The sequence below is a fragment of the Lissotriton vulgaris genome, chromosome 11 (assembly GCF_964263255.1).
Source record: "Lissotriton vulgaris chromosome 11, aLisVul1.2, whole genome shotgun sequence".
Lineage (NCBI taxonomy): Eukaryota > Metazoa > Chordata > Amphibia > Caudata > Salamandridae > Lissotriton > Lissotriton vulgaris.
In genome coordinates this window covers 991,631,370-991,646,851 of record NC_141699.1, presented here as the reverse complement: position 1 = coordinate 991,646,851, position 15,482 = coordinate 991,631,370, and the positions used below count along the sequence as shown (strand labels likewise).

General features: G+C 44.2%; 1 protein-coding gene across 1 annotated transcript in view; it reads right to left on the bottom strand.

Annotated features, from left to right (window-relative positions):
- The window catches only part of VEPH1 (ventricular zone expressed PH domain containing 1), a 1,092,144-nt gene that overhangs the window by 225,682 nt on the left and 850,980 nt on the right, over positions 1-15,482 (bottom strand). The gene's annotated exons all lie outside the window — the stretch shown is intronic.

The window sequence follows — 15,482 nt, the reverse complement described above, 5'->3', positions numbered from 1 at the left end:
AGCCAGGGAATGCAGACATTAACCAATAGCGAGCCTGAATGCATGTTGCAACATCCCAGGTGCTTTAATCCTACCAGTAATCATGCACTCATCCACATCACAGGTGCTGCGGATACTGACACATCCGACAGTGACATCCTCCATATCGCAGAGACACCTGAAGAGACGGGGGGGGAGAGGCAGCCTGCACCTGCACCGAGACCCAGGGCCACCCCTGCAACTACAGCCTGAGCACAACAGCAGGTCTCGGAACATAAGGAAGTGGAGCAGACCCCACTCCCACCCAGGAGGCAGACACAAACCACAGCAAGTGTGCAGGCCCATGCAAGCACCAGGTCAAGGCAGCAGTGCTCCGTGCCCACCACAGCAGACATGGAGCAACACGCACACAACGTGGGCCTGAGCATTGAGGCTCAGATGCTGTGTGTGCACCGCAAACAGGCGCAGCACATGTCAGCAATGCAGCTGCAGCTGTACAAAACAGCACGCAACATCAGTCTCCTCACAGAGAGTGTGCAGGAACTGACCACAGCGGTGAGGGAGAGCAACCAGCTGATGGTAGCGCAGCAGGACGTCACCTGCAGACGCCACAGGCAGCTGCTCACACGGCTGTCAGCCTACACCCGTTCAAATCACCTGATTGGGAACGCCACATCCCAGCTCTCGAGAAGATCATTGGCCATGCAAATCCAGATGGTCCAATGCTGTGCTGACGTAGCGAGGGCCCTGGAGCAGGTCACCAACGCTGTGGAGCACCAACAGGCGGCAGACCATAGCAATGCAAGGGGGGGAGAATGTAGCCAGCGAAGAGGCATCTAGCCTCAGCAGCCTGTCTGTGCCAGTGCAAACAGACAGGAGGCGCAGTGCCCGGCCCAACACTGCATCCCGACAGAACCAGCCAAACGTGGAGGGTGAGAGGTGACAGAGTGCGCGCGGCAGGAGGCGCTAGTTCCATTACATTTCAGGCTGTGCCGTGGTGAGGCAACCATGCACACCAACTCAGGTTACATGACCTTGCCTAAATGCCGTACCCTTATTTGTTGCTGATGGAAGCACATTGAGACTGTGTGAAATAAACACAAACTTTATTTTGACAACAAATCATCCTCATGTCAATCTTTGATGTGGCGGCATGAGTGCAGTGTTGTGTGAGGGGTGTGGATGCACTAGAAATAGTTCTGAGTGATGTGCGAGCGGCGCCTGTGACCTTCAGCAGGATTCTCCCCGTGTGCATGATGTGGCAGGTTGTCCCCCTCTGGCTCACTACCAGACACCTCAACAGGATTCCTCCGCTTAGTGGCAATATTGTGAAGCATGGCGCAAACGGCCACGATGCGGCAGCAGATCTCAGTCTGGTATTTGAGGGCCCCGCTAGTCTTGTGGAGGATGTAGAATCTACTCTTTAACATGCCCAAATGTTTGCTCTATCACATTTCTGGTGTGTATATGCGCACCATTGTACCTCTGTTCCTGTGGTGTTGCTGGGTTGAGGTATGGGGTGAGGAGGTATTCACGGAGGGAGTAGGCACTGTCACCTGAAGGGAGGAGCAGAGAGTCAGTGCCTGTCATGCGCAGCAACATGGTCTTAACATACTGTATGTGGGCATGTGTACTTACCTAGGAGATGTCCCTCGCCAAAATTACCCCTGGCCAAGCGGGTGTGTACGCCGCTGTGCCGGAAGATAAACAAATCATGCGTGCTCCCTGGGTATTGTGCCACAATGTCTGTAATGATGGTGTTCGCATTGCAGACCACCTGAATGTTGAGGGAGAAATAAGACATGCGGTTCCGGTACATGTATTCGGTCGCTGCGGGTGTACAGATGTGTATGTGGGTGCAGTCGATGCAGCCAATTACATGGGGGAAATGGGTGGTATGATAGAAGTCCAGTTTAGTTTGCATTAAGTCCTGTTGGGTTGTTGAAAAGGTGATGTAATGATGTATCCGGCTCAGCATGGCGTCTAGGAAACTCTGTAGGCAGCGTGAAAGTGTACTCTGGGATATACCCCCTGCAACTGCCACTATCCCCTGGAAGCTGCCGGTGGCCAGGAGGTGCAGGCAGCACAGGACCTGGGCATGGGTGGGTACGGCATTGGTCCTCCGTGTTGGGTGCTGCATCAGGAGGTCAAGGTCTCTGATGACCTTCCTAATCATTGCCCCATTGAGCCTGTATTTGGAGTAGATCTCCTCTTCAGTCTGTCCCAGTAGTGTAATCCGCAGCCGGAAGATGCGTTCATGGATCCTGCGTCTGTTCTGGGCTGCAGCCTGGAACCACAGCCGCCTTGCCACGATGTATAGACCTGCCATTGTGACTTTCCTCATGCTCCTAATGAGTCTACTTAAGTGTGTTTGATTTAGCCAACACCTGTTTGTTATTTCCTACTTTTTTTTTTTGCCAATTTGACTTCATGGTTACCACCTGGTTTGGCTTTTCCTTAAATTGCGACTCGTATATTGCGAATTATGGTGTTTTCGCTATTTGCAATTGCTGATGCATGTGGATAGCGATTTGTTTGCGAATTCGCTATGTGACTGCGAATTCGCTATCAAATTCGCAGATTATGTGGGGAATAGCTTTTAAGGAATCGCACTGGGGGTTTGGACGGGTTTAGCGATTCTTTGTTTTGCAAATTTGCAAATTGTTGCTTTTCAACTAGATGCTTTGCGGAAGTGGAATTCGCAATCGCAATCGCTGTTTCGCAGCGATTGCGATCGCAATTTCGCTTGATGCATCTATGCATTAGACTGCTACAATGCTCTGATTAGCATTAACTAGGCTTTATCTGTCTAGTCTGGCCTCCATAGGACTGCCCATTGTCTCTTGGACATATATCAAACAAACAGGCTTGCGAGCTCTTTTAACTTTTGCCCCTTTGCCGTCCACTTCCCAAAATGGCTAGATGCAGAAAGTCAGGAGGGCTGCACATTTACCACTAAATCCACAGATGGGCAAAATCACCAGAAACACCTTCCACCACATGTTCACCCTACAGTGAATTCCATCCCTTCCTCCCCTGCCTCAGAAAATCTCTGTGTTTCCTCCTGATTGTCACCTGTTGCATTGTTCACTGCAATGGAATATTTGGAGTCCACCAGCCAAACAAATTGGCAGGCTCCAAAGAGTGCAAGAGTGTTCCTTCTTGTTATAAAGTTCTCCAACTGTATCTCTTCTGCACTCATGTCAATAACCTGGCTCCTGACCAAGCAAAGTAAGGGAGTGAAGACATGTAGACTCTTTGTGGCTTATTTATGAGCCCTTGTGTCACTTTTGCGTCGCCGGTGAGTCACTTTTTGTGACTCACCAGCAGGGTAAAAAATGCGCCATGTTGTATCATATTTACATAGTGATGCATCTAGGAAGATGCTTCACTTTGTAAACCCCTGCGCCACATTATACCTGCGCCAGGTACAATGTATGCAGGGTGGGAGTTCTGATGCAAGTAAGCCTCGTAGAAGTGACGCAGTGAAATCTATGAGATTTCACTGCGTCACTTCTAGGATGCAAATGCGTCAATATCTTACGCCTGCCTCACAGCAGGCGTAAGACTGACTCAGGCACATTTGAAATGGGATTTGCCTATGTGAAATGACCCATTGATGGAGTTGTGTCACTTTCGTGACACACTCCAGCAATGCATAATTTTTGCGCCTACAGATACGTCAGAAAATACTGACGTATCTGTAACTCCTTGTGACATGATGTGTCATACTGTAAATATAATGCATCCAGCATGCGACAAGGGGGGCGCAATGAAAAGTGACGCATCGCTGTTTTCATGCAGCGATGCGTCACTTTTCATAAATGAGGCCCGTCAGGTCTAAGTTTACCCTTTGTGAATTAGAGTTCAAGTTCAAGTTTAACCTTGCACCTGAACTCAAAGTTTAGACCTGAAAACTAAGGGCCCGATTTCAAGTTTGTTGGTCTTCCTGTCGGAACGCCGACGTGGCAGTCCCAGGACGCCCAAAAAGCCCACGGTCTCTCAGCCGCCGGATTACGGGTGTAATCCAGGGCTGGCGGTGCAGCAGCAGTGGTGTCACGGCAACATTATGTTTGGCCCATAGTAGAGCCTTACAAGCATACCGCCACTATGACAGCACCTCTAGGTCGTAAGTGCACGCTGTGGCATGCACAATGTCATGCTTGTCACACAGTGCATGCACAACTGTGCTCTTTTGTGGGGGCACATCATGTGCTTCCCCGTGGGGATCCAGGATCCGGTGCTGGCGGCCGTCTTCTGTCGAGTTGCTGAAGGTCCCAAAGCCACCATTGTTATACTGTGATTGGACCGGACCCGTGAGTACAACGGTCACAGGGGCGCTGTACTCGTAACAAAGCGGTACAAAAGGGGGTGGTGGTGGACGGAGCATCTGAACCAATCAAACACTCACACCCAGTCAACAGAACTGAGTTTAATCCATCACCGTTCTTTAGCCCACTCTGCCACCCCAGTTCAGACATGGCCATATGCAAATCAGTCTGACCCTGTGCCTCATGGGAACAGTCCAGCCCGAACTGCCAAGCCATGCCTTCCCTGGACCGGAAACAAGCTTCCTAGGATCGGTTTCTGGCATTACAGCCGTCTTCAGCCAGTGGCTTTGCCACTGGATTCAAGCAAGCCTGGCTGAAGACGGCTGTAATGCCAGAAACCGGCGGTCTTAGGAATCATGCTGTATTCCTTATGTATTTCTAAATTACAGGCCGGTGTAATGTGTGAATCACAGTTTTAACACAAAAGGCAATGAATAGGGTATTTGGTAATCTAAAGGCGTCATTGGTTTCCCGTCACACATTGTAATCATACACAGGTGTGATCTGCCGCGGTAGTCACTCGGATTCCCAAAACCACTAATAACTCCAGCAGGTTTTTTTCATGTGTTGATCTTTGTTCTGGATCTTTTACAACCATATATTTCAATAAAAGGCAGAAAAGGAGCAGATCACTCCTTCTAACACCTAAACCAATGTAAGCCCTGCCAAATGTTTCCCTCATTAGAGCAGTGAAGTGCATTTTATTGGACTGAATAGTTTCGTCTACTGGGCAAGAATCACTCTTAACGGGCTCTAGACTGTGGGCAAAAAACAGTCTGAAGTCATATCCAGACCCCGCACTGGGATTCAACGTAAACTTCAATAATTTTGTGGCTGAAAACTTTGCCTAAATCGGAGGAAACTTTAAAGGTAAATCCGAGGGACATGAGTTGCAATTGAGCAACTTTGCAAAGCACATGTAAAAAAAATTAAAACAAGAAAATGTCTATTTTATGATGTCATGGCATGTAAACTATAATACTTTTTTAAGAAGATTTTACTTTTTTTTTTTAGGATTTGGTAGACCCCAGGGGATCTAGGGTTCTCTTTTATAATCTGTTCTAATCGCTACATTTCCTCACTTAACACCCCATCCGCCCTCCCCTGACACAGCAAAGGACAGCTGTGATGTGAAGTGTGGACACTTCCCGCTGTTGTCGGAAAGCTTAAACTCAAAGCAAATAAAGTCAGGGCTGTTTTAATAGTCAATTCCAGCTAGCAGTGGGCAGTGAGTTAATATAAAAATGTCACTTAAAAATCCCATTTATGTGCACGTGCAATGCCCTTTGCTGCGGGAAAAAAAAGCGAAGTGCTTTGACACAGGACGCCACTTGACTTGTCTCCTTCCTTGATGATGTTGACACTTTCCTCTCGTCTGCACATCACATTACACGTCAAGGGCGGAGAAGGACATGTCTGAGTTCTGCCAATTTTTGGACATTTACTACTGAACAAAAAAATGTCAATGAAATGTAACGAAAAAAAGAGTTATTGCCTATATTTCAGAGTAAAGGACTTTGATCAAAAGTCAGTTTGCTCAATTGTTTTCAATGTTATTTTTCCGAATAAATGAAATATATAACAATAACACAAAATATGAGAGTACATTTTGCACAGAACTAAAAAAAAAATCTAATAAATTAAGATATATACATAAAACGCCATACTTGTTGGAGCCCGTGAAATATCGAAAACATTTCTTGGGTCCTTGTGAAATATGGGTTCATCATCATAATCACTGTCCCCAAACCACTCTCCAGAGCTTTACCCCTGTCAGGGCAACAAGGATTCTGCAGCATCGGAGGAAAAAATAGACTCATATGGGCGAAAATGTCCTAAAAAAGCAGAAATGAAAAGAATAGAAAAAGTAGGCAAAATACAAAAAAAACTAGCAAAAGGTAATTATGTGAGATTTCCCTCATGTAAAAAAAATGTTTAGGCCAATTAAATAGCATAGATTTGTTTCTGCTTCAAAAATATTTGTCATTCTATTCATTGTGTCATAACTTAGCTTTGTGTTCAATTCAGTGATGTCACTTCCTGCCACGTCACCAGGGTCAAAGACCACATGACATCACGCTAGTCGAGTTAAAAAAAACTGACCTGGAATGTAGACCAGAGTGACTTCCTTTGAGCAAGATTAATATAAGCATTCCAACTATTACTTTTTATGCAATCTTGTTCTGTGATGGCATCAGAGTAAATAGACATTTAGGCCCGGATTTGCCAACATTTTGCGTCTGATTGTTCCACTTTTTCAATGTAGCAGGCTGCAAAATGGATTTTGGAATTTACATAGCCATGCAAGGCCCAGTGCATTGCGCTGCTTTGAATTACTTTGCATTGGATAGGCGTTATATGGGTGGAGCATGGGTGATATTGTGCATCTGCCATGTATTTTGACGCAAAACCAGATTTGTTAGGGTCAGTAAGTCTGGGTTTGGTCCATAATGGTGCACCTACCCAAGTCTGTCACACTGTTTTTCCTCATTAGTTCCTCTTTGCATGTGTGGTGCATTCTGTAGCACACATCCACAAAGGAATACGCCTCAAAGAATAGTTTTTTGTGTAGGATGGTATCCCTTGTGTCGTGGTGCAAGAGCACCTGCATTGGCGCTAGGCAGCCAAAAGTGTGCAGCATAAGGAGAGAGCTGAACAGTGCCATATCTTTGTAATTATGGTGCAGTTCATCTCTCTTCCACTCTCACAATGCAGCACAGTAACTTGACTTGCTGCATTGAAGGAATTTAACTATTAGTAAATATGCCCTTTAATGTTATGTGATGATCCAGAGTCAAAGAGCCTGTGATGTCATTTCTTCTTTTGCTGGCAGTCCAGTGAACTGACATCCATGATTAGAGAACTTTCATCGTCAATTTCTGTTCTATTGTATGCGTATTTTTTGAGCGCATGGAGACCCGTAAGCATCCCAGTGTTAGCAACGCGACATAGAGTCTACCAAAGTGTGGGGGGCAGATTAGTTATCAAAAAGCCAAGTCTTTAAAATATTCCATATAGTGAGTTCATTGTCAGGGAGTCTCATGTGAGGGGGGGGTGATCCTTAATTTGGCCAGATTGTATCCAAATGACTGCCCTCAATTTGGTCACGAGCCGACTGGACTATGGAAACACCCTCTACGCCGGATCTACCGCTAAACTCCAGAAAAAACTCCAACGAATCCAAAATGCCTCAGCCAGGCTCATATTAGACATCCCGCGTAAAGAACATATCTCTGGTCACCTGAAAAACCTCCACTGGCTTCCCGTCAATAAGAGGATCACTTTCCGGCTCCTAACCCACGCACACAAAGCACTCTACGAAATCGGACCAGAATGCCTCAACACACGACTGTCCTTCTACACCCCCTCACGCCAGCTACGTTCTTCCAACCAAGCCCTTGCCACTGTACCTCGCATCAACAAAACCACCATGGGAGGTAGATCCTTCTCCTACCTGGCAGCTAAAATCTGCAACTCACTTCCCACTTACCTTCGCCTTACCCAGAACCACCTAGCATTCAGAAAGCAACTTAAAACTTGGATATTTGACAAGTAATTCCCCACCCCACCTCAAGCGCCTTGAGACCCTCTGGGTATGTAGTGCGCTATACAAATTCTTTGACTTGACTTGACTTGAATTTTGCACTCTTTTTATAGTTAGAACGGTGACCAGGCTGGCGTTGGTGGAGCAGAGGGCTCTATTAGGTGTAAAAAACGGATGCTAGCGGTCTGAGGATAATAGGGCATTTTGTTTGGAGTGCTCTGTGTGCCTTGCATAGGGCTTTTAATTATCCCTTTTCTTCGACCAGTAGCCAATACAGGGTGGCCAGGGCCTTCCAGGCAGAACTGTGTTTCGGGATATTCAAATATTCAACAGAGCTTGGGTTTATGCATTCCTCTGCACTTGAAGTTTTTTGTATGACTGACTTTGGGGCTCCCAGGTAAAGTGTATTCCTGTAATCCAGGCATGAAAGGATAAGTGCCTGGACCATGAACATTCTGGAATGGAGGGGGGGGGGGGTAGGTGTAGTATTTTGCGTAGCATCTATTCTTTCAAACAACAAATACTGAAAAATCAATGGATGAAAAAGTGTGCCAGGCACAGGTTTCTAGGTGTTCTACTGGGAATGCCATTGACATACCGCAAGGGCTCCTATTCTCATTATTAGGTACTCTCCATAGAGCAGTATTCTGCACAGTGGGAATGAAGCCTCCTGTGCAAATAGACATTTTTTTCAATCAGGAAAATTATTTTCCACTGCAGAGGAAAAACTTTCCCTACAACCCATTCCAATCTGGACAAAGGAGAAAAATGACAGCAAGGTATAATTAACGCTGCATTAAGCAGCCGACACTATTTTATTAAAACACAGAGTTGCTGTTTCCCACCTCCAAGGTCCACTGCCAATGGACCTCCTTACTGTAATACAAGAAAGAAAGCACAGAAGTAGAAAAGCACAAATGCTAAACAAAACAAGATCTCTCCGGACTCTTCAATGACGTTAGTCAAGTTTTTTTAATAGTTGCTTGAATCAAGACTGCGAAGTGCCGATGTAGCCAACGCGTTTCACCGTGAATAGGGCTTCCTCAGGGCAATGATAAACCGTACTGCGTTTAAGGGTATGTTATCAGAAGTACACAGATTGTGAAGAGATCCATAATACCTCAAATTGATGAAGTTCATTTACAGATTGTATATCCTATTTGTCCAATCCGAATCAACAATAAAATGTTCACTATTGTATGTTGAACATTCACAAGTTCGAATTCCTAGTTCATGAAGCGCTGTGAGCACATTCCGCGGGACGCAATGTCTCACGCTCCCACCATCAAAGTAGTAGTTAGATATTCCAATCTGGAGAAGACCCATTCTCCTCCCCATTCTGAAATTGGAGTTACGATAGCCTTTGGTTTGAATGCATAATCCTATGAGTTCTATGGTAAAAAATGTTTGGAACAGTGTTCCAAAACTCCAAGTTAATTCAGCCAAAACTGGTTTCAGTGGGAGTTACTACTTTGTATTTTGCAGCACTCGTGGAAGAAAAATTGGCAGTAGTAAAATAATTTACATCCACCAGGAAATCCTTTGTAAACTCCTGGTAGGTATAAATGGTGTATTTGAGGCTGTAAATGTACGTTTACAAATGAAAATGCCTTTATGAAGAAATCCCCATTAGAACATTGGAATGTTGGGAGCACCATTGAAGACAATGGAGTAGCTTGGGACTTATATAGACTGGTACAAGCCTTTTGCTCCAGTATTCCAATGTTTGTCTTCCTGTTTCTCCCATTTTTAATATAGAACATTGTACCCTCAGTGGGTGAAATGTTGTAATAATCTTATAGCCCTTCAGCGTTGGGCTATACCGGTTATTAAAGGCCCTTACCCTTGTTATAGGCCCTCGCCTACGCCTTGGTTCAGGGCCTTTAATAATTGGTATAGCCCTCAGCAGTGGGCTATAAGGCTATATTGTGTTCTTTAGAAAGGCAGAAAATAGAGAGCAAATAAGGACAATTGGCTTGGCATCAACTAATATTCATATAGTGTACATTGACTGAGGCGCTTATTCCAGCAGTCCTGTACTAGATCAAAGAAGGCCACATGAAGAGGGTGGAAAGTAACAAAAGTATGGTGCTCCGCTCCATTGTTTGTAGTTTTATTTCTATTTAAACTATACAGAGTTGACACTGCATCATTAACAGGTTTTAAATATGCCAGATAAACAAAAGCAAAACCAGCTGGGAATAGGTGAATATTTCCGATTGTGCAGGGAATGGCTACAGTTGATAGGCCTGGTACCTAGGTGTATAGATACTGCCAGAACAGCTGAGAGACGTATATCACAAAGCTGATTTAAACAATCTCGAAAATAAGGCGTGCTATTGTATTTACACTATAAGGCAAGTAATCATATTTAATACTCAACATCTCAAACAAACGTATGAAGATAATTCAGCCTGCAGCTATAAGAAAGTTAACAATTAGAACAAACCAGAACTCATTCACAGTGTAACTACTGGTTGTTTAGTGATTTCAGCCTGTTATTTTTCTGTATAATTGGAGCGTTTTCACCATATCCATTTTAAAATACAATGTTAAGATTCTAAACACAGGAAATAAAACAATAATACTGATTAGAATGCCCATCTTGTTTTGTACCAGGGGGTATCCTATTAAAAGAAAGTGCTTTTCACTTTTAAAATTGAAGAAACAGAACTTTTTTTCACTTTTAGGAATTTCCTCAAAAAGATGGCCAATGATAACATTCTGCATAAAACTTTTTTTTCTTCATATAACGAGTACCATATTTGGTAATGACAGCTATACCATCGAATAAAAGGTGTTTATTAACATAAAGTTAGTGTTTAATATTGTGTATCAATATAAGAAGGATACACTTAAAACTACTCCTGATGCTGCTACTGCTAAGGACATATTACAACTACTTTATTTTCTTTTTTGCGATTTCAGGGCTTCATGCCACGTTGTATCTCTTTATAATAAACATCTTATAAAAACATGTGCAATATTCAAATCATTCCAAAATTCTAATAGCACATTAACTCTACTTCCTTCTTCCGCATCCCAATCACTACTATTGAGGTGGATCCTACCTTGGAAATAGGAACCATAAAAGAGGCTGGCATTACTATAATTCTCCTGGATGTATTCTTGTTTCCAGGCTACTGATTGGCTTGGGTCTCCACCTTTGCCCCTGTATGTATTATGGGTGACTTGGGGGCACACTGTAGGAACAATGACTTAGGAAGTAGATGGAAGTTATTCCCTCTTTTTTGGGTGGCAGTGGCATTGTCCCAGACTTCTAGTATTGATTTCCTGGGTTAAGTATGATGTTTTCCTATTCCTACCTGGGTCAAAGGTAGATGCATAGCTCACCCAGAAAATGGGTCACCTATTCAGATTTTCAGGCGCATCTGCCCTTATGTGTCAGCTTTCATTTTCTGAAATGCTGGGATGCGAAATCTATCAAAGCATGAAATGGTGACAGATACATGGTTTTTGGTTCTTGTAATTGCTGTTTTTGGAAGTATGCTTTGATGGTAGGAAAGCAAACAAATACATCTATGCATAAGGAGGTCAAAGTTGTGCTTCTATTCTCAATCCAACTTGTGAATGCCTCTACGGGGAGTGGGGAGTCAGTTTTCAAAAGTTGTAATATGATCGTCTTTGACATGGGGTTGACAGACTCTAGTACACTTGAGACTGGTTACATTGTCTTTATGAGTCTCTATGACTGAGGATGGGTACTAATTGTGTTGAGAGCCTGTCAATTTGTCAGGGCTTTCCCTCTACTGACCTGGGTGGGAGCAGTGTCTGGTTACAGCCAGCCTTCCTCTTGTACAGGAAGATGTCCTTAGTGGTGGCAGGTGACTCTAAGACAGATGTTTCTTTTTCTTCTCCTTTTTTAGCCAAGAACTGACAAGATGAAGTATGCAATTTCCGCTCACAGGAAGTAGCCTTTGCTATATTCAGATTTCCTAGAAAACTTGGGTTGCTTTTAGGTGTATTTTGCTGCGCTGATGCATTAAGTATTTACAAAGCTATGCCTGGTTGACTGTGAAGAGGTTTCCAATTATTACTTTGAAAAGATATTCAGCTTTTCCTCCTAGATGTTCACATTCTTCCCATGGTGTCTCTGTGCATGCAACTGACTCACCTCTATATGCAGCACTGTGTTTTCAAAAAATCTCAACTATATTGACATTCCTGCACCACTTTTGATATCTGTGGGTTATTATATTGCCATTAAATTCATGGAGGTACTTGGCGGGTCTCATAGTTCTGTTCCATGTGGTATCACAACATTTATTCCCATTGGTATCTCCAGGCACATTATTGGCAGTGATTGGGTCAGTGCTGCTTAAAGAAGTTATGGCTTCCAGGAAGGGGAGATGCCTCTCTTTAGACAAATGAGTTTTCTGTTCATGGCTCAAATCCTTCCTGCTTTGCCTAGCTGTACTCCTTTTTATTGGTAGCAGGCTCATTTTGACATGGTATCAACTGTAGGTATGCAAATGCTACTGACTGATCAACTACAGGCTTTAGCAATAACATGGGTCTGAAGATAGGGTCATGTACACAAGCTCCTATTCTTCCTTGTTCGATTCATCTTCATCTCCCACAGGCCTACCGTTAGTTATAGTGTTCACATTACCTGAGCCTTGATTCTGTAAGCAGAGGATATGGTAGGCAGTATTACCTCTGTCTGCAGTTCATCCCTTGAGTGTCAACAGAATCATGGAGCTTGCCTTCATTTCAGAAGTGGTGAATATGAACGTCGTATCTCCCCTCTGGAGTCGGGTTGTCCTTAGGTTCCTGTAAGATGCAGTTTTCCTTTCTGAGTTCTACACGAGTGGCTTGGCGTGCAAATGCCTTGGCTGTCCTGGAGCCCTGGGATATATTAGCTGAGGGAGGGCTGTTGTCTAGAGGATACTTTGAGTTCTTTCTGTCAAGGCCTATGTTAGGCTGCAGATCTCCCCTTGAAGATTCTCTCCTTGCTGTAGATACAGTACCTGCTGCCTCCTTTAATTCCATTTGAACATGTGGCCTGGAAGCCGCCTAGAGGTTTTACTGATGCTGAAATGGCTGTCTCGGAAGCAATGGCATGGGTTATTAAAGTTACTGCTCTGGGATTTCTGTGGAGTGCTAGACGTGATTCACTTTTTTCTAGGCCAGACCTCATTGCCTCTGGTTTCCATGAGCCTTTGATTTGTATCCTCTCTTTGATAGTGTCTCAGTTGCTTGAGGGAACCTGCAAACTTCTTGCCTTATATGTTAGAGGAGTTCCTTTGCTTGCTTGGCTAAACTGTATGAGACATGTGTCAGACTCTTAATTTTTCTATTGAATGTCACATCAGGGTCCATAGGCCTCTACAGCGGTTTTAGTCAGCAGCTTCCTCCTCTTAGATGTGTTTGGTCAACTTGTGAGGGATTAGCTTCCTTGTGGTGGTTTTTGGTTTTTCTTTAGTAGGCTTTTTGGTCTAGACTGAACAGATCGTATATTTTGGAGTTTCCTTTCTAGTCTACCCTGATTGTTTTGGTGGGTTGATCATCACTTGTCTATCCTTCCCAGGACTGCTGTGCAAAGAATAGTGATCATGGGTAGGAAAAATGCAGAATGGCACCCATGCAAGAGTAGAACCTTTCGGTTGGTCAGGGCAATTGCTTCTTGAAAACAAAATGGCTTTGGCAACCAGATTCAACAAACCTGGCACTCACTCTGTAAAGTTAAATGCCTACAGTGGAGCCATGACTCTCTACTGAAGGCAGAGATCCCAACTGGTGAGGATCTCTATATATGGTAGACAGTCCTCTGCCAGAGCAGCATAGCCTTATGGCAACTGAAGTGGTGATCCACAAGCCACCCACAAATGAGTAGAACAAGCCATTGCTCTTACCACAACTGTCTCCTTGTGTGCACCAAATTCTCAAGTTCCCCTAAAACATGTCCATGGATACGGCAGGGGATTGCATAGGGAATTCTGTCTTTTTGGTATATTCTGGTTCGGTCTGGGACCTGATGCCTTGCCTAAAAGGAGCAGTTCCACCCATTCCTGGATCTCCGATTATCCCGCTTGCACGGCAACATATCAAAACTTTGGAATGAAAGACATCCATTAGACTGAAATATATACAGGTGCACTGGAACTATGCGATTGGGTGGCGTTGTCGTTTTTTGCATAGCGATAGATTTGCCGTATAAAATACATAATCCATCATCTGTTCCATAATCTGCTGCTTTTAACCAAAAAATTGTTTCTATCTCAAACTATTCAAAACTTAATAAAATGGCAGCGACACATGTTGCTGCACAGTGGAAGATTTTTTGCAATGGTTGACTGGGCAAATTTCTGTTGCTGATTGCTATATTTAGGAGTTAAACTGGCACTAATGAGGTGCAACCAATGCCCAGTCAGTATTATACAAGTGTTAAAATGAAAAAGAATAATGAAGTAACAATATCACAAAATGTGCTGCGCTGTGCTGCATAAGTAGCCTTTTCTTGCTGCATAATTCATTCAACCCTTCCACATAATTCAGCCCTCCCCTCAGCATAATTCCAGTGGCCCTGCATATATACTACTTAAGTCCTCTGTCCTTAAATTTCCCAAAAACTTTATTCACAAATGTGCCACAAAAACAGTCACGCTCGGAAGGATGGTTCCACTTACACCAACAGCAGTCTCAGCTTTTCACCGAAGATAATGAAGAACCCAAAACCATAAACGTAAAATATGCTGCCACATTTAGATAAATGTTTCAATGTACTCTTCAATATACCTTCAATGAACTCATAATATATTCTTTTAGAAAAAGTAGCCTTAATTCATTAGAAAAAAATATTCTGAGGCAAAATCATTGCTTGTATTCAATTAATCAGGAAACCATTTCAGGAATCATGAGTACAAAACGAAAAAAAATTAAAGCAGTACCAGATACAGAGATCATATAAATTTGGCGGCACAACCACAATGAAGAAAGAAGTAAATATAGAGACTGGGGCCGCATTACACAAAATGCCCCTGGGGCGCAATGTGCATTTGCGCCCGCTTTCCGAGCCTCTGGGCACTTTGGTATTACAGAAGGGACCATAGACACTTGTGCGGCCCCTTCTGTAATACTGGAAGGGCTGGTGCACATACAGCTCCAGCACTTTCTCAAGAGGGTGTTCCCTCATTTGATGGGGACATAGCCCCGTGCAAATGAGGGAATCTCTTTGCCAATGCGCCAGCGTCGTATTATAGACGCGGGTGCAGAGGCAAAGAAGCTATCAGAGCGCGCGCTGAAAGTGCCCAACCTAAAAGGCGGCACAGTGTCTCCTGAAAGCAGCCCTCTGGAGGAGGTAAAGGGGATCCTATGGACCCCTCAGACATCCCCTTGCAGGTGGGAACAGTCACTCACTGCACCCGCCTTAAAGGGGACTTCTAATACCATTTAAAAGTGCAGGCGGGTTGCTGCCTGCAATGTAAAACATGGATCGGTATCAAAGCAGCCGCTTCATTTTTCACCTGAATGCCCAGCCCCCAGGGCAGCGAGAGTTCGCGTCTGCGCTGGGATGCAGCATATTCCTTGTGATAGGGCACACTTTCCACTTTGCACATAGTGAATCTGTTTTAAGGAGTGCCGGACGCTAACAGGGAAAGTGCACC